Consider the following 18773-nt stretch of genomic DNA (forward strand, 5'->3'; position numbering starts at 1 on the left):
AGCACGTGCTCACCCAACAGGGAACCGCAGCAGGGCAAAGGCTAGTGGGCTGACCCTCAAGCAAGGATCTCCTCCACCCCCTCCGCCTCCTCCCTCCCTTACTTCCTACGCTGACAACTCCTCCAGAGGCCAGGCCCATGGTCAGGAAACAAAGAACCAACCCAACGAGGGGCCTGACGATTAAAAGGCTCTTCAGCAGTTCCCGCTGCAGCGCAGTGGCTGAGGCATCCAACCCACTGCAGTGGCTCAGGGTCACTGACGAGATGTGGTTTGATCCCGGCCGGTACACTGGGTTAAAGGGTCTGGCGTTGAGGCGTAGGCTGACGTTCCGATTCAGTCCCTGGCCCGGGGAATGTCCACCTGCCACGGAGGACCTTCGAGCTGGGTCAGAAAGAACTCCATTTAACAAGGCTTCAGGACCAGCCCCGCTCTAGCCTACCTCCCCTCAATGGTCACCAGGGGGAAATGGTGCCTCAGCTCAGACTGTGATAACAAACCACCACAGGCTCTGACAGTTCTGGAGGCTGGAAGTCAAGGCCAGAGGGCCAGCAGGGTCAGGTCTGAGGAGAACCCTCTTCCTCCCTCCGTGTCCCCGCACACAGCCTTCCTCAGTGAGCACACGAGAAGGGAGAAACACCTCTCTCTGCCTCGTCTGATTAGGCCGCCAGACCAGGATCCCACCCACATGGCCTCCTGTAACCTCTAACACCTTCTGAAAGCCCATCTCCAAATACAGTCACACTGGGGGTTAGGGCATCAACACATAAACTTTGGGGATACAATTCAGGTCATAGCCCAGGACCCCCAAGAGGGTCTCCTGTGACCATATCGAGAAAGAAGGTGACAAAACCAAAAAGTGGAAGCAAGCCCAATGTCCATCCACAGATGCATGGATAAAGCAAATGCGGTCAATACGCACAGAGGAATACTACTCAGCCTGGAAAAGGAAGGGCCTCCTGACACAACTGTCTGAGGCGACAAGGTGCGTGAGCCCTGCGGCTGGGATGTGGAGCGGAGCTGGCAGGCACAAGAAGCCATGTGCTGCGTGATCCCACCTCTGCGAGGTCCCTGGAGGGGTTGACTCAGACAGAAAGTGGGAGGACGGATGCCAGGGGCTGGCGGAGGGGGATGGGGACGGAATTTCACAGGAACAAAGATTCAGTTTGGGAAGATGAGAAAGTTCTGGAGACAATGGTGGAGGTGGTCCCACAAGAGCACGAAGGGACTTAGCGCCGCTGAGCCGTCCACTGAGAAATGATTATGATGATAAATTTCATGTTATATACTTTATTGATTTATTTATTTATTTATTTATTTATTTTGCTTTTTAGGGCCGCACCCACGGTATATGGAGGGTCCCAGGAGTCAAATCGGAGCTACAGCTGCCAGCCTACACCACAGCCACAGCAACACCAGATCCAAGCAGCATCTGCAACTTACACCACAGCACATGGCAACGCCAGATCCTTAACCCACTGAGCAGGACCAGGATTCAAACCTGTGTCCTCATGGATACTAGTTGGGTTCGTTACCACTGAGCCACAACGAGAACTCCTAGAACAAGTTTTTTATTTAGAAACCTCATATAGTTAATACTTTGCTAATAATTTAAAAATCCATTTCTCTACTAGAGAATAATATATACAAATGTATGGAAACAAATTTGAAATTCTAAAGGAAAACACTTTCGAGCAAAATAAATAAATGAGACCAAGTTGACAGGAAAATGGCAGAGAAAAATTGGACCCAAAACAAGCGCCAATGAGGGTGCTGCTGCATCAGACCCCTCCCTGGCCAGGTGGAAGGGCAGCTGCTAACAGCTGGGCCGGCTGCCCCTTCCCCCATAGGTTCCCAGCTCCTGACTCTGCAAGTGACCCCTGAGGAAGAACAGCCAAAAACTATGAGTGATGCATGAGGACTGTGGCCGGAGAAAAAGAAAGCACAGCTTAGGTACCCCTCCCCCAAAAAATGGAGCTCCCATTGTGGCTCAGTGGTAACGAACCCAACTAGTATTCATCAGGATGCAGGTTCGATCCCCGGCCTCGATCAGTGGGTCAGGGATCTGGCGGTGCTGTGAGCTGCAGTGTAGGTCCCAGATGCCGCTTGGAAGACTGGGAACTTCCATATGCCGCTGGTGTGGCCCTAAGAAGCCAAAAAAAAAAAAAAGCACATCTTAGGCTAACTCCAGGTGCCAGGAAAGACGAGGCCGGCTCTACTCGAATGTGAGCGTCCTAAACCCGTACACTCTGGAGCAAGAGCCTGTCTCGCTGGGGCAGCAGAGAAGCGCTCGTCCCGACTGCCAGTTCTTCAGTCACATCCCGACGCAAGGACCGCAGTGGGCAGCAGAGGGCAGCAGCTAAGTGGAGGAAAACCAGCAGGAGCCAGACAGTAGGGAGTGAGGCAGCAGCAGAAGCCCACGGGAAGGAGTGGGGACAGGCCCTCTCTGGTCATCTACAGTCCTGAAGCGACACAAGGCAAGGGGATATGTCTGCCAGTTTCTTCAAGGAAAGCCAGAAACTCAGAATTTTTTAAATTTCCAAATCTGCAAATGTTGACAATTAGTTTAACTTTTTTTTTTTTAATACCATGCGGGCCTATGAAGAACGCTCTGCTAGGGAGCCAGCCAGCCTTCGTGCCCCCTCCCCGGCAGGAGCTGTGAGGATAAGGCAGACCCTCTGTGGTGCCTGGCCCAGGGCTGGCACACAGTAGGACCCATCACCTGGCAGTGGGCTGGAATGTCATCGTCCCAAGAACAGCTCAGTGGCTACACAGGACTGGGGCTTCAAGCTCCTGAGGCAGTGCCTCTCCTCCCAGTGGGGAGTTCAGCCAGCGCCCCACTCAAAGTCTTGGAAAGGTGATTTCAACACACCTGAGGAGTTCCCGTCGTGGCGCAGTGGTTAACGAATCTGACTAGGAACCATGAGGTTGCGGGTTCGGTCCCTGCCCTTGCTCAGTGGGTTAACAATCCGGCGTTGCCGTGAGCTGTGGTGTAGGTTGCAGACGCGGCTCGGATCCCGCGTTGCTGTGGCTCTGGCGTAGGCCGGTGGCTACAGCTCCGATTGGACCCCTAGCCTGGGAATCTCCATATGCCGCGGGAGCGGCCCAAGAAGTAGCAAAAAGACCAAAAAAAAAAAAACACACCTGAGCTCGGGTCCTGGCAAGCCGAGTGGGGTCTTGAGGTTAATTAACGTCGGCTCTAGAACTTGAAGCCAGGTTTTCTTAAGAGCTTCCTCCTGGCTGTTGGGTGCGTTGACAAGCACCTACCACCTGCTCGCCACCCATAATCTCGGCCACTCTCCCTGGTTAAGGGCAGGGCCCGCCGGCACTATGAACACACACCTCCACACTCCAGCCCCTGGCCTTCTCTCCTGGAGACACGGCCCGAACAACAAAGAGCCCATCAAGGCAGCAAACCCAACCAGCCACAAGGCCAGGTAAGTTCAGTTTCTGCCACCGAGCCTCTGCCACCTTGAAGCAAGTGTCCACGCCCATGTGATATAAGCAAAAGTGTGACGTAGTGACAGAGACCTGTCATGACGGCCACCACTGGTCTAAGACAGTGGCCAACACCAGACGCTTCCCTGGGGCTCAGGGAGAAAAGGAATCAACGACAGGGAACCAGAGACACCCCACAGCAAGGCCCTGGTGCACACGCACCCCAACACAACAGATTAGACAGACAGACAATGCCCCAACCGCTGGCTCTCAACACTGCACTCCGGGGAGAAGGAGGGCGAAGGGCGGGTGGGGCACACTCCGGGCGGAGACTCTTGAAGGAACAGTAACGGCAGAGCAGACAGGCAGTAAAAAGCACTGCTGAACAGGCAGAAAAGAGCCCAACAAGCAAGCGCCCGGCAGAAAGCCGAGAACAAACAGGACTAAGTCAAGGAACACTGGCTCAACGGTGACACCGACCCCAGAAAAGAAGTAACAGGAGCTGTCACGGGAACCTCACTGCGTGCTGACACACAAGCCCGGCACAACGCAGTGCAAGAGGCAGTCTGCCAACAACCCTTGTTCACAGGTTAAACTGCAGAGGCCCTGGCACTCTCAGGACCAGCCCAAGGCCACAAGGTTAATTAACATCAGCTCTAGACCCTGAAGCCAGGCTGTCTGACAGCGAAGTCCATGTTCTCAACCTCCGCGTGCTACCAGGTCCTGGCCCAGGTTCCAGTCAGAGGAGAAGCAGCAGGGATGACCGAGACAGAGGGCACTAACACGCAGGCTCCACCCAGGGCTGGACAGAGCCGAGAAGGACAACCTTCCAAACAGAGCGGTCAGGGGCTTCCACGGTGGGCAGCAAAACATTCTGGAGTTAGGCAGTGGCAACGGTGCACAACCTTGCGAATCAACTAAACCCCAATGAACTGTGCCCTTTATTTATTTAGTCTTTTTAGGGCCGCACCCGGGGCCTATGGAGGTTCCCAGGCTAGGGGTCCAATCGGAGCTACAGCTGCCGGCCTACACCACAACCATAGCAACACCAGATCCGAGCCGCATCTGCCACCTACACCACAGCTCACGGCAACACCAGATCCTTAACCCACTGAGCGAGGCCAGGGATCGAACCCGCAACCTCATGGTTCCTAGTCGGATTCGTTTCCACTGTGCCACGACAGGAACTCCAAACTGTGCACTTTAAAAGGGTGGATTTCAGAGTTCCCATCGTGGCTCAGTGGTTAACGAATCCGACTAGGAACCATGAGGTTGCGGGTTCGATCCCTGGCCTCGCTCAGTGGGTTAAGGATCTGGTGTTGCCGTGAGCTGTGGTGTAGGTCAAAGATGCAGCTTAGATCCCGAGTTGCTGTGGCTCTGGCGTAGGCCGGCAGCTACAGCTCCAATTCAATGCTTAGCCTGAGAACCTCCATATGCCTCAGGTGTGGCCCTAGAAAAGAAAAAATAAAATAAAGTAAAAGGGTGGATTTCATGGTACGTGAATTATACCTTAATGAAAATACGCAGAGTGGGCTGACGGTGGGAGTCCAATTCTTGAAGAGGCCACAGAGGAGATGAGGCCCCATGGAGCCTGATCTCAGCAGGGAAGGCCGAGAGCTGGTACCGACCAGGGGAGAGGCATGCAGGCTGAGCATCCTATCTGCGAGCCTGGGGTCTCTGGTTCCTGGTCAGGCATCCCAGACCCCACATCCCAGGCTGGCCCTGAGGGTCAACAGGGGCAAAGCTCTGTACTCGGGCCAGGCCTGCCATGAGCTCCACGCCAGCCGCAGAGGAGATGGGGCTCCTACCAGAGCTGTCTAGTCCGAGTGATGGCTGAGCCTCAGCACAAGGCGCCACTGCCTGGTCCAAGGCTGAGCCCCACCACCTACCAAATGAATCAAGCTTCTTAAACCCTCTGGGTCTCCCCGGCTGTAAAGCGCAGGCACGAGCACACACCTCGCCCCACAGGGTACTGCCGAGTTCAAGGCAGCCGTACAAGGAGCTCATTGTGTGCCTGTCAGACACCAAGTGCCCAGAAACAGCGACTGAGTGGCAGTCGGGGAACGGGAGTTTCCATGACGACATCTGCTCAAGTTTCACTTGATTTGGTTTTTTGGTTTTTTTTTTTTTTTTTGCTTTTTAGGGCCTCACCCACAGCATATGGAGGTTCCCAGGCTAGGAGTCTAATCAGAGCTGGCAGGTTCATTAACCACTGAGCCACAAAGGGAACCCCTTACTTGCTTTATTTTTTTCTTTCTTTTCTTTTCTTTTTTTTTTTTTTTTTTTTGGCCGCACTCACAGTATGTGGAAGTTCCTAGGCCAGGGATTAAACCCAAGCCACAACAGCAACCCAAGCCACTGCAGGGACAACACTGGATCCTTAATCTGCTGAGCCGCAAGAGAACTCTAAGTTTTACTCGCTTTAATTAATGACCACAAACCCCAAGCACACATTAAACACAGACCCAGCAGCCCTCCCTTCTCTCTCCCAGGGCTAGTTTCCCTCTCCTAAGACACTGGGACAAATTCGAGATAGGCACAAACTCCCTACAGCTCTTCATCAAAAAGTGAGGTCTTTTTTTAAAAAAAAAAAAAAAAAAAAGGGAGTTCCTGTCGTGGCGCAGTGGTTAATGAATCCAACTAGGAACCATGAGGTTGCGGGTTCGGTCCCTGCCCTTGCTCAGTGGGTTAACGATCCGGCGTTGCCACGAGCTGTGGTGTAGGCTGCGGCTTGGATCCCACGTTGCTGTGGCTCTGGCATAGGCCAGTGGCTACAGCTCCGATTTGACCCCTAGCCTGGGAATCTCCATATGCCTCGGGAACAGCCCAAGAAACAGCAAAAAGACAAAAAAAGAAAGAAGAAGTCCTCGCAGCAGGTTAAGGATCCGGTGTTGTCTATGTGGCAGGGTGGGTTTGATCCCAGCCCGGGAACTTCCATATGCCGTGGGCATAGCCATTAAAAAAAAAGGGGGGGGGGGGAGTTGCCGTTGTGGCGCAGTAGAAATGAATCTGACTAGGAACCATGAGCTTTCAGGTTCAATCCCTGGCCTTGCTCAGTGGGTTAAGGATCCGGCATTGCCGTGAGTTATGGTGTGGGTCGCAGATGCAGCTCTGATCCTGCATTGCTGTGGCTGTGGTGTAGGCTAGCAGTTGTGGCTCCAATTCAACCCCTAGCCCAGGAACCTCCATATGCCCTAAAAAGCAAAAAAAAAAAGGAGTAAATGCACAGGTCTGAGAGTTCTGGTTCCAGAAAGGATGCAGTAGCTGCATCTGACTAATCCCCCTGCTGATGCTAATTATAAATTCTGGACAAAATACAAAACCAGCTATTTGATGGTACCGGAGGCCAACTGAAAGCATGCAGAAACTGGAGGGACACAATCGCTGAGAGACACTCCACGAGCTCTACACGTTGAGTGGCTGACCAGAGGCCACTTCCCAGTTCTCAGAGCACAATCTTGCTTAAGCAATCCTACCACAGAAGGAAGGCGAGGTCGGAGTTCAGGGCTACCAGAATGGCTGAAATTGAATGGGAAAATCAAAAAAAGAGCCCCCAAATCCTTGACTAGCTCCTAAACAACACCTGGTGGGACGAGATGCCAAGAAACCAAGCAGAAAAATAAGTCAAACTCAAAGAAACAGCAGAAAAGGCGGGGTGTGTGTGTGAACAGGGAGATGTTGGAAAAAGGGAACAAACACTTAGCTATACGATAAACAAGGTGTCAAGCGTGTACGTAAGACACAATATTGATGACAATGTATTGTATCAATTAAGTCAATCTCATCAAATGCACACACGTGCGTGTATACGGTGACAGACATGACAGTCGTCTAGATGGGAAGAATCTCTATCAAATCATCACGCTATACTTCAAACACCTTAAAGTTTGGAGTTCTCACTGTAGCACAGAGAGTTAAGGATCTGGCATTATTGGTGCAGAGGCTCAGGTTGCTGCTGTGGTGCAGGTTCAATCCCTGGCCTGGGAACTTCCACATGCTGCAGGTATGGCAAAAAAAAAAAAAAAACAGAAGAAAAGATGCTGTAAATGATACAATGAAAAGAAAGCAAGACTTTCAAACTACTCAAAGTACCTTAAAATTTAATTTGTCAATTACACCTCAATAAAGCTGGAAAAAAAAGAGAAGAAAACAGCTGTTGTGAGGTGAAAGCTAAGCAAAGATTTCAGCAACTGTCCAGCACCGTGAAGACCAAATCTGAGTTTAAGTTCTGATAAGTTAAAAAGGTTTTCTTTTTTTCTTTTTTGTCTTTTTAGGGCCACACCTGCGGCATATGGAGCTTCCCAGGCTAGGGGTCGAATCGGAGCTACAGGTGCCAGCCTATGCCACAGCCACAGCAACGCCACATCTGAGCCGCGTCTTTAACCTACACCAGAGCTCACGGCAACGCCAGATCCTTAACCCACTGAGTGAGGCCAGGAATTGAACCCGCAACCTCATGGTTCCTAGTTGGATTCTTTTCCGCTGCACCACGACAGAAACTCCCTAGAAAGGTTTTCTTTTAAAACTCCAGAAGGGCCATGCCTTACAAGTAAAATCTGTGTTCCAGAATTAAAAGCTATGCCCTAAAAGTTAGTGCAAAACCAAAACAGACCCACCCTAGAAAAGCTTTCACAGAATCAAGATGATCTTCCAGTAATTTAACAGCCTCCCCTAGTAAAACAACACTCTTTACAGGAAGATAACTTAAAACAGTCTCTGTAATATACTACCCACAATATTCATTATGCAATAAAAAATTACTACACATGTAAAGCAGAACAATCTTCCCCGTAATCAAGAGAAAAAACAATCTACTGGAAACACAAATGACCATATGTTGGAACTGGAAGATGAGAACTTCAAAAGAGCGATTATAAATATGTTAAAGGATTTTAGGAAAAGGGGACAAGAAATGAACAGGTAGAGAAGATTAGCTGAGAAATGCAAACTTGAAAGAACCAAAAGGAAGTTCTAGAACTGACAAGTACAGTATCTGAAATTAAAATGTTCCTGGATGGAACAAGAGAATGAACACAAAAAGAAAAGCAGTGAACCGAAAGAAGGATGAAAAAAAAAAATACACAAATATAAACAAAGACAGAAAACAGAATTTCAAAATCCCAGCACATTCATAATCTATGAGACAATATCAAACAATCTAAAATAGATATATATTTTTGTTTGTTTTGCTGTTTAAAGCCACACCCCCAGCATATGCAAGTTCCCAGGTGAGGGGTCAAATCCAAGCTTCATGCCAGCCTACACCACAGCTCACAGCAACACCGGATCCTTAACCCACTGAGAGAGGCCAGGGATGGAACCTGCATTCTCATGGATACTAGCTGCATTTGTAACCCAATGAGCCACAAAGGGAACGCTGTAAAAAAGATACACAATTGGAGTTCCAAGAAGAGAGGAAAAAGATTATGAGGCAAAAGAAATATTTAAAAGGCAATGGCCAGGAGTTCCCGTCATGGTGCAGCGGAAACAAATCTGACTAGGAACCATGAGGTTGCGGGTTTGATCCCTAGTCTTGTTCAGTGGGTTAAGGATCTGGCATTGCCGTGAGCTGTGGTGTAGGTCACAGATGCAGCTTGGATCCTGCGTGGCTGTGGTGTAGGCCGGCAGGCAGCTGTAGCTCTGTTTGGACCCCTAGCCTGGGAACCTTCCATACGCCACAGGTGCAGCCCTAAAAAGCAAAAGTAAAACAAAACGAAAGGCAATGCCACACTGTACAGCACAGGGAACTATATTCAGTCTTTTAGGAAAGACCATGACGGAAGGCAACATAGGAAAAGGAATGTGTATATATGTGCAGGACTCACTGTGCTGCACAGCAGAAACTGGGGAAACATCGTAAATCAACCATACTTCAATTTTTTTTTAAATCTACTTGAAAAAAAAAATAGGAAAAAAAAGAGGTAATGGCCAGGAGGTTTCCAAAGTTGATTACATACCTTATAACCCACAGATGCAAACAACTAAGTAAACACAAGAAGGATAAATACGAAAAAAATTTAAAAAAAAACCTAGAAAATTATAACCAAATTAGAAAAAATATTTTAATAAACAACTTATTTAGGGAGTTCCCATTGTGGCTTAGCAGTAACGAACCCCAGTAGTATCCACGAGGAGGCGGGTTCGATCCCTGGCCCTGCTCAGTGGGTTAAGGATCCAGCATCGCCTTGAGCTGCGGTGTAGGTCGCAGACTTGGCTCAGATCCCACATTGCTGTGGCTCTGGCTGGCAGCTCCAGCTCCAGTTCAGTCCCTAGCTTGGGAACGTCCACATGCCACGGGTGGAAGGAGAGAAAGAAAGGAAGAAAGAAAGAAGGAGAGCGAGAGAAAGAGAGAGGAAAGAAGGGAGGAGGAAGGAAGGAAGGAAATTAGGAGCTCCCATTGTGGCTCCGCGAGTGAAGACCATGACGTGGTGTATGTAGGTTCAATCTCTGGCCTCACTCAGCAGGTTAAGGATCTGTGGTTGCCATGAGCTGTGGTGTAGGTCGCAGATGCGGCTCAGATCCGCTGTGGCTGTGGCTGTAGTATAGGCTGGCAGCTACGGCTCCGATTCAGCCCCTAGCCTGGGAACCTCCATATGCCCCAGGTGCAGCCCTGAAAACAAAAAAATTAAATGATGGTCCGGCCGGTTGAAAAATCTGACTGCATGAGTTCCTACTGTGGTGCAACAAGACGCAAAGCATCTCTGGAGCTTGAGGAAGCACAGGTTCAAACCCAGCCCGGCACAGTGAGTTAAAGGATCCAGCACTGCCGCAGCCACGGCTCAGATTCAATCCCTGGCCCAGGATGTTCCATATGCGGCAGGCGTGGACATTAAAAAACAAAAAACAAACAAAAATGGAGTTTCCATCCTGGCGCAGCAGAAACAAATCCAGCTAGGAACCATGAGGTTGCAGGTTTGATCCCTGGCCTTGCTCAGTGGGTTAAGGATCCGGCGTTGCTGTGAGCTGCGGTGTAGGTCGAAGATGCGGCTCGGATCCTGCGTGGCTGTGGCTGTGGTGTAGGCTGGCACCTGTAGCTCCAATTTGACCCCTAGCCTGGGAACCTCCATATGCCATAGGTGTGGCCCTAAAAAAAACAAAAAAATAAAATAAAACAAAAAAGTGTTTGATATATAACTAGTTACTGTTATTATTCCAAAATGTAAGTTAGACAGTATTTTATTTTTTGCTTGTTTACTGTTATTGTTTTTCTTTTCACCACCACACCTGTGGCACATGGAAATTCCCAGGCTCAGGGTCGAATCTGAGCGGCAGCCACCTATGTCACTGCCACAGCAGCACTGGATCCGAGCCACATGTGCAACCTGCACCAAAGCTTACAGCAACTGGATCCTGAACCAGCTGAGCAAGGCCAGAGACCAAATCCTGCATCCTCACAAAGACGTCAGGTCCTAAAACCACTAAGCCACAATGGGAACTCCAGCGGAAAAAAAAGTAAAACAGTATTTTACAAGCTAGTCTTTTCCTTATCCAACAAAAAGTGGGAGGAGTTTTAGTCAGCCTGGGGTGCCAATCCCAGCTCTCCCACCCCCGTTGTATACCCTGGTTTCCTCATCGATGAAACAGGGAAATTATAGTTCCTGTACCCTCAGGTTCTTGCCAGGACTATGCGCAGTATTCAGTTTAAGCTTTTAACACAGTAGCACAAGAAACGATCCAGCCCTTCCGCCTGTGAGTGCGGAGGAGCCATTCCCAAGGCTCTAAACAGGACCCCTGCTGAGGTCGCGTACCTGCAGCCTGACCGCGCCTCTGGGCTCCAGATTCTTCCGCAAGATTCCTTCCCGCTAACGACCCTCCGACTGTCAGACGTCTCCGGGCTTTCAGCCAAGAGAAAGCCCGGCTTTCCGCCTCCAAACTCCAGCTCCCCGGCACCCCGCCTAGCTTCCCCACCTCAGATCAGCGCCCGGGCTCACCTGCTCAGGCCTCCCACAGCCTGGAAATCAGCCCGAGGCCCCGGGCCATCGCCGCCCGCTCCCGATCCTCCCGCAGGTCCCACAGCTCCAGCCCAAAGCCTCTCCCTCAGCGGTCTCCAAGGTCCAAGCCACACCGCAGCCACTCCCGGCACCTCGGCCCTCACACGCGCATCCGTGTCCAGTGCTGACGGCATCCCCAGCTCCTCCTCCAGCCTGGGTCCCTCCCAGCTCAGGCCCCTCGGCCTGCGGAGAACAGCGCGACCGGCCGGCCAGCGCGCGACCGGGGCGCCGGTGTGTCTCCTCGGTACCCTGGCCACGTTTCGGTCTCGCCCAGGCTCCGGGAGGAGGTCCCCACTCCCCTCGCAGCCAGCTGCTTCCTGCCTCCCAGAGCGCGGCGGACACGCGCTGAGGCCCGAGCGAAGGCGGGGAGGGAGGGAGGGACGTGGAGCAGACACAACTGCGCCTGCGACGCCGGCCCAGGCCCCTCGGAGGGGCCGAGGGCCGGGGGCAGGGGCCGAGGGCCGGGGGGGGGGGGCCAAGAGGAACAGGCGGGAAAAGGCCGCAAGGACAAGACGGGGGTCCAGGAGCCAAGCAGTGACCTGCAGGAATTAAGAGAAGGGACAGACTGGCGGTGACAGGGCAGTGGCCCTGGCAGCAAAGTGGGAGAGGTCAGTAACAAGTCCGGGGCGGCGGCTGCAGGAACCCAAGGGGGGGGTGGCGGGGAGACCTCGGTGACAGGTGGGAGGCCCCTCGAGAGGAAGGTGACAGGTGGGAGGGAAGCCATGAGGGGATGGCGGGAGGAAGGGGCAGTGACAGAAGGAGCGAGGAGGTGACTGGAGACACATGGAGCCCTCGTGGTGACGGAAAGAGGGACAACAGCCGCGAAAGAGCCAGCGAGTGGATAAGGGGACGGGCGACAGTGGGCACGGGGGGAGGGTCCCCCACCGGCAGGCAGGAGACCGGCCGTGGAGGGCACTGCGGGGTGGCACTGACAGGCGGGCAGGGTCCCCACCAGATCGCGAGGAAGGGGTGGGACACTGACCATCTCCGGACTGACCTGGCCTGGCAAGGGGGCGTCGCTCACGGGTGGACCGACGGGGGCACTGACAGCTCAAGGGGAGGAAGGACACGAATGGAGACGGAGGCGGGCCCGTGGGGGCCCCGACTGGGAGGGCACCACAGGTGGGGAGTGGGGTCCGCCTTGGGGACCCTGGGAGGGGGCGAGAAGGGGCAGGAGAGCACCGACGGGGGACGCGGATGCGACACTGCCCTGCGGACACTGCACTGACGGGACGGGTCCTGTCACGGGGCGCACTGACGAGCGGGTGAGCACCGCGGGGACAGCCACCGCCCGGCGCGGACACCGACGGGCGGGCGCCGCCCGAGGGCCAGCGGCCAGCGGGGTGGACGCTGACAGCGTGGCAGGGGCCGCGGGCCCGGCGGAAGCGGCGCCGGCTCTGAGGGGCGGCCGCACTCACCTGCCCCGCGGGCCGGGCGTCGCGGCGGCTCCTCGGAGGCCCGGGTGGAGGCCAGGGCGCGGGCGGAGGCGAAGCCCGGGCGGCCTGGGGCGGGCCGCACGCACATGGGCCCGGCCGAACGAGGCGCCCACGGACACGGCGCCCACGGACACTGCGCGGCCGGCCGGCGCCTCGGGACCGGCTCGGGCCGCGAGCAGCACTCGGGTCGCTCCAAAATGGCGGCAGCGAGGCCCGGGCGCGCGCGCGCGCGCGGAGGGCGGGGCCTCATCTGGGGGCGCGCACGCTAGCGCCGGGGCGGGGCCGGTGATGGGCGGGGCCGACACTGGGACCGCGCGGGGCGGAGCCTGCGCTGCATCCCTCTCTCCGCCTGCCGAGGTGTTGCGAGGTTTCTGTAACTTTTGGTGGAGTGATGCCTTTGCGGTGGTACATTTTCTTTTTTCTTTTTTCTTTTTTTTTTTTTTAGTCTTTTTCCCTTTTCCAGGGCCGCTCTCGCGGCATATGGAGGTTCCCAGGCTAGGGGTTCAATCGGAGCTGCAGCCGCCGGCCTACTCCAGAGCCGCAGCAACGCGGGATCCGAGCTGCGTCTGCGATCTACACCACAGCTCACGGCAACGCCAGATCCTTAACTCACTGAGCAAGGCCAGGGATCGAACCTGCAACCTCATGGTTCCTAGTCGGATTCGTTAACCACTGTGCCACGTGAGGAACTTCGGTGATAAATTTTCTAATGCAAGTCCAGCAACAGAACATTCCCGCTGGAAGTCTGAAATGATTTGAGGGTCACACACCTGGTCTCCCTGCTCCAGGGGGCCTTCCTCTAAGGCCGAAGGCTGGGGCAGCTGGTGTCTCCTAAACTCCTTCCGCACGTGGAGTGGACATGGCCAAAATAAAAGTGAGCAGTGGTCAGTCCGCCATTCACCAAGCAGAATCCCGTCTCTGCCTCTCTCCTACCAAGTCTGGAAGCTCTGGAGCGGCAGCCCCCAGACCCATGGTCTTTTCCAGGTGCCCCACAGGTTCCTGAAGTATTTTTCCCATTAATACATGTTCCCAGAGTTCCTGTAGTGACTCAGCAATAACAAACCCGATTAGTATCCATGAGGACGCCCTGGCCCCACTCAGTGGGTTAAGGATCCGTCCTTGCCGTGAGCTGTAGCATAAGTCGCAGACCCGGCTCGGATCCCAGGTGGCTGTGGCTGTGGTGTAGGCCGGCAGCTACAGCTCGGATTCTTGAGAACTTCCATATGTCCCAGGGGAGGCCCCAAAAAGGCAAAAATAGGAGTTCCCGTCATGGCGCAGCAGAAAGGAATCCGAGTAGGGACCATGAGGTTGCGGGTTCGATCCCTTGCCTCGCTCAGTAGGTTAAGGATCCCGTGTTGCCATGAGCTGTGGTGTAGGTCACAAACTGGCTGGGATCTGGCCTTGCTGTGGCTGTGGCGTCGGCCAGCAGCTATAGCTCCGATCTGACGCCTAGCCTGGGAACCGCCGTATTCCGTGGGTGCGGCCCTAAAAAGGCTAAATTCATTCATTCATTCCTTCATTACAATTAAAAATAAAAGACAAAAATAAAATATTCCCATTTAGCATTTGTTGGAGTTGTTGAACTCAATAAATTAATCTGTAAAGTGAGAATTTTTATTTCACGTGTCAGCGTGAACCATGAGAAACGATAGAGAAAGAAATCGGAACACGCAAGGAACATCTGACATTCACGCCACCTAACCTGCTGCCTCGGCGAAAATGGATTTGAGCCCTGGCCTGTGCCGAGCCTTGTCAGCAGAGGGCGCTGAAGAGATTGCGGGAGAGGATTTGCTCCGGGGCTGCTCCACGGGTGAGAGGCCCTGGCTTTCCCTTGTCCAGCTCCTGCGGAGACCTACCCCCGACCCCACCCCACCCCCGCACACCTTTTCCAGGTATCCTGCAGGGCAAATTTCTGGCAAGTTCTGTGGGGCGCACTTTCAGGAAGTGGGGGTAAGAAACCGAGAATAAATTACAGGCCCTGCAAAGGAAGACATCTGCCACCCAGGCTGGAGGTGCTGTGGGTAGAGCTACAGAGAAGGGGCTCAGAGCTAGGAGCTCAGCGCTTGAGATGCTCCCACTGTGTCCTGCGGTGAATGCCTACCACCCGATCATTATGCCCTTCCTGGCCTCAGGCCAGAATCCCTGGGCTCAGCTAGGGCCCCTCCCCTCCCCCACCCCGTAGGATTCATCCGCAGATCCCTGCGCTTCTGAGGCCAGCTCTCCACCACTAGCCCTGGCCCCAAAACGGTTTCTCTCACCTGACTCAAGGCAGCAGCCTCCCAACAGGCTCCCTGCTTCCGTCCTGCATACTTGCCGGAGACCAGCGTGTGTAATCAGCATGGCACCAGTGAAAACGAGTCCAATCCCATCCCTCCCCCGGGGCTCCGTTGCACACTGCATGAAAGCCAGGCCTTGCTGCCACCCACAGGTCCTACACAGCTGGGTCTCCTACGTGCTCTAGCCCTTGCTCATTTAGCTCCAGTCACGAGACGCTCCTGCCACACTCTCTGGTTCCGCCATGGTCACTGACTCACCTCTGTGATCCTACTCCAGTGTCCTCCTGTCCGTGAGTGCTTCCCCGGCCAGACTATTTCAAGCCTCAAAGCTACAGACACGCACCTGCGTGGGTGCACACATGCGTGCACAGAGGCGCTCGCAGCCCTGTTCTCTGCCGGGTTTTCCTCCCAGCATCAGTCGTCGTAGCCAACAGGGGGACAGAGACCGCACCGTGACCTCAGAAAATTTGTTATAAAAGTCGCTGATAAGGTGGGAGTTCCCGCTGCGGTACAGTGGGTTAATGATCTGGCTTGTCTTTGTGGAGGTGCTGGTTCGATCTTGAGCCCACACAGTAGGTTTTAGGATCCAGCATTGCTGCAGCTGTGGGGTAGGTCTCAGCCGTGGCTCAGATTCAATCCCTGACTTCCACATGCAGTGGAGGCAGCTGAAAAATAGAAAAAAATTACTGAAAAGGGGATTCATTATAATACAGTAAAAAACTTTTTTTTTTTTTTGCCATTTCTAGGGCCACTCCTGCGGCATATGGAAGTTCCCAGGCTAGGGGTCTAATCGGAGCTGTAGCCGCCAGCCTACACCACAGCCACAGCAATGCCAGATCCGAACCGCATCTGTGACCTATACCACACAACAATGCCAGATCCTTAACCCACTGAGCAAGGCCAGGGATCAAACCCACAACCTCGTGGTTCCTAGTCAGATTCATTAACCACTGAGCCAAAATGGGAACTCCTCCTAAAAGAGTAAAAAACTTTATATTCAAGAAAGGACACAACTTGGCAGGGGTCCCTTCCCAAAGGTGAGAGCTCACTCTGTGCTGGAAAGTTGTGTGTCTGCCGCCAACGGAAGTTACAGACGTTCCCTGGACAGAGCTGATCCACCATTACCGAGCAGAGTCTGACAGGCAGCAATGCCCCCTTCCAAGGTGTAGGCTGACTGAGCCTCGGAAATCACCAAGAATCTGCCAGTGGGGGCACAGCTGGTATTGGGTGGGAAGCCATTCTCAAAGCTGGCACCACTGCGTGTCTCTCACATGTGCCTCTGGCAGCTGTGCAGCAGGAGCAAGAAGAAAAAGAAGGCAAACCTAAACCAGCAAGCCCCTTCCTCCAGCGGTGACCTTCCAGCACTTACTACCAGCAAAGCTGAAGATTGTGCCAACTGTAAAAAAGAAATGCTTCTGGGATCCAGCTCCATCAATGAACAGCAGGCAAAGAGAGGTGGGTTTGGAGATGAAGTGGTGCATGGAAAATGCGCAGGGTCCAACCCTCTGGAAAGTCAGCTTCTGTATGCATCCTTTCAAACGTATTTGAACTTCCATGCAAACAAAACAATGCTATATTTTCACCTAACAATGCACATCCATCCTTATTGCAAGTGAAGAAATTCTCACTTTCCCCAAAACACCATATGCACAGCCCCAGTAGTCACTGCATCATCAAAACTGGTTACATTAATTACTCTGCAAATTCTGTCACCGACCCACTGAATATTCTACTATGTATAACATTAAAACTAAATAGTGGAGTTCCTGTCGTGGCTCAGTGGTTAACGAACATGACTAGCATCCATGAGGGCTCAGGTTCGATCCCTGGCCTCGCTCAGTGGGTTAAGGATCCAGCGTTGCTATGAGCTGTGGTGTAGGTCACAGACATGGCTCGGATCCCAAGTTGCTGTGGCTCTGGTGTAGGCCGGCCGCTGCAGCTCCGACTGAACCCCTAGCCTGGGAACCTCCATATGCCGTGGGTGCAGCCCTAAAAAGACAAAAAAAATTTTTTAAATAAAGTAGTACATTTCTAACACCTTTTTGTATGTTCTTAAAAATGGAAAGGATAGAGGAGGAAATGGTTACTTTATATACCATAATATGCAAAGAAGAAATATGCAAAACTACTACAATCTTTGCCTCTGCAAGTGGTCACAAGACCTAGTTGACAGGTATGGCTCTTTAATAGATTTCTCTTCTAAACTGCCTCGCTCAGTGGGTTAGGGACCCAGCATTGCTGTGGCTGTGGTGTAGGCCAGCAGCTACAGCTCCGATTAGATCCCTAGCCTGGGAACCTCCATAGGCTGTGCGTGCAGCCCTAGAAAAGACAATAAACAAACAAACAAACAAGCAAACAAACTGCCTGATAGTGTACATAGGACAGTTAGAAAAAAAGCCAAGCTACACAGTCTTTCTGACCCAGAAGACCCAAGTAAAACAAATTCTATCACTAAGAGCGCCAAACGCAAAATTATTCACCAGTAAATTAGAAAGAGTAAAACAGTGGTATCGGACGGATGTGCCTCTGGAGCATGATTGGAAGAGGAGGAACTGTGGTTGTGTCCTGTTCCTGCCTTCAGGAGCCCCCACAGTACAGTAAGGCCCAGACCAGGGGTTCAGAAGACCGCTGCTCCACAAACTAAGTAGGATAAACACCGGCAGATCCACACCAGACACCATAAGCAAGTTCCTGCATGTCAAAGCCAAAGAAAACTCTGAAAGCAGCAAGAAAAAAGCGACCCCTCACATAAAGGGGAACAACGATACAGAGTCCAGAGCTGACCTCTCCCAAGAGACCATGGAGGCCACTGGCAGGAAAATGGTACATTCTAAGTGCCAAAGGATAAAGAAATTCCGTCGATGAATAAATTCAATACTCAGCAATACTGTCCATCAAAAAAGAAGGTGGAAGGAAAAATTAAGGTGAGATAAAAACATTCTCAGTAAACCAAAGAGAAAACGTAGGTGGCACAGCCGGTCCAAGACCCACATCACAAAAGACTCCCTGTAGCGGTTCTTTTCTCCCAGCTCGTCGTGTCCAGCCATCGGGGCAAAGTTACAAGGCAAATTCCACAATTAAAAGACAAAAAAAAATGCAGTGTGAAGAGGCAGACCAAGGTTCAGAACCAAATTCAGCAGGGATGTTGGAATTGTCAGGCTGGAAATCTACCAGCTATGATTGATACGCTGAGGTCTCCAATGGACAAAGGAGACCGCACGCAAGAGCAGCAGGCAATGTAAGCAGAGAGATGGAAATCCTCAGAAAGAACCAAAAAGAAATATCAGAGATCAGAAACACTGTACAGAAATGAAGACTGCCTCTGATGGGCTTGTTAGCAGATTGGATAAGACTGAGGAAAGAATCTCTGAACTTGAGGATATATCAATAGAATCTTCAAAAACTGAAAAGCAGGGAGTTCCCCTCATGGCTCAGCAGAAACAACTCCAATTAGCATCTACGAGGACGCAGGTTCAATCCCTGCCCTCACTCAGTGGGTTATGGATCCGGCATTACCGTGAACTGTGGGGTAGGTCACCGATGCGGCTCAGATCTGACATTGCTGTGAATATGGTGTAGGCCAGTGGCTACAGCCCCAATTTGACCCCTAGCCTGGAAACCTCCATATGTGGCGG

At 52.6% G+C, this 18773-nt stretch overlaps 1 protein-coding gene across 6 annotated transcripts in view; it reads right to left on the reverse strand.

Moving 5' to 3' along the window:
* Positions 1 to 12977, reverse strand: part of PPP6R2 (protein phosphatase 6 regulatory subunit 2) — a 74098-nt gene extending 61121 nt beyond the window's left edge. For 5 of the 6 annotated variants that reach the window (XM_047785878.1, XM_047785875.1, XM_047785876.1 and 2 more), the window contains exon 1: positions 12845 to 12977. The gene's annotated coding sequence lies outside the window, so the exon portion shown is untranslated. The remainder of the gene's footprint in view (positions 1 to 12844) is intronic. The other variant, XM_047785874.1, reaches the window with a different exon arrangement.
* Between the last annotated feature and the right edge of the window lie 5796 nt (positions 12978 to 18773).

Source organism: Phacochoerus africanus, chromosome 7 (assembly GCF_016906955.1).
Source record: "Phacochoerus africanus isolate WHEZ1 chromosome 7, ROS_Pafr_v1, whole genome shotgun sequence".
NCBI lineage: Eukaryota > Metazoa > Chordata > Mammalia > Artiodactyla > Suidae > Phacochoerus > Phacochoerus africanus.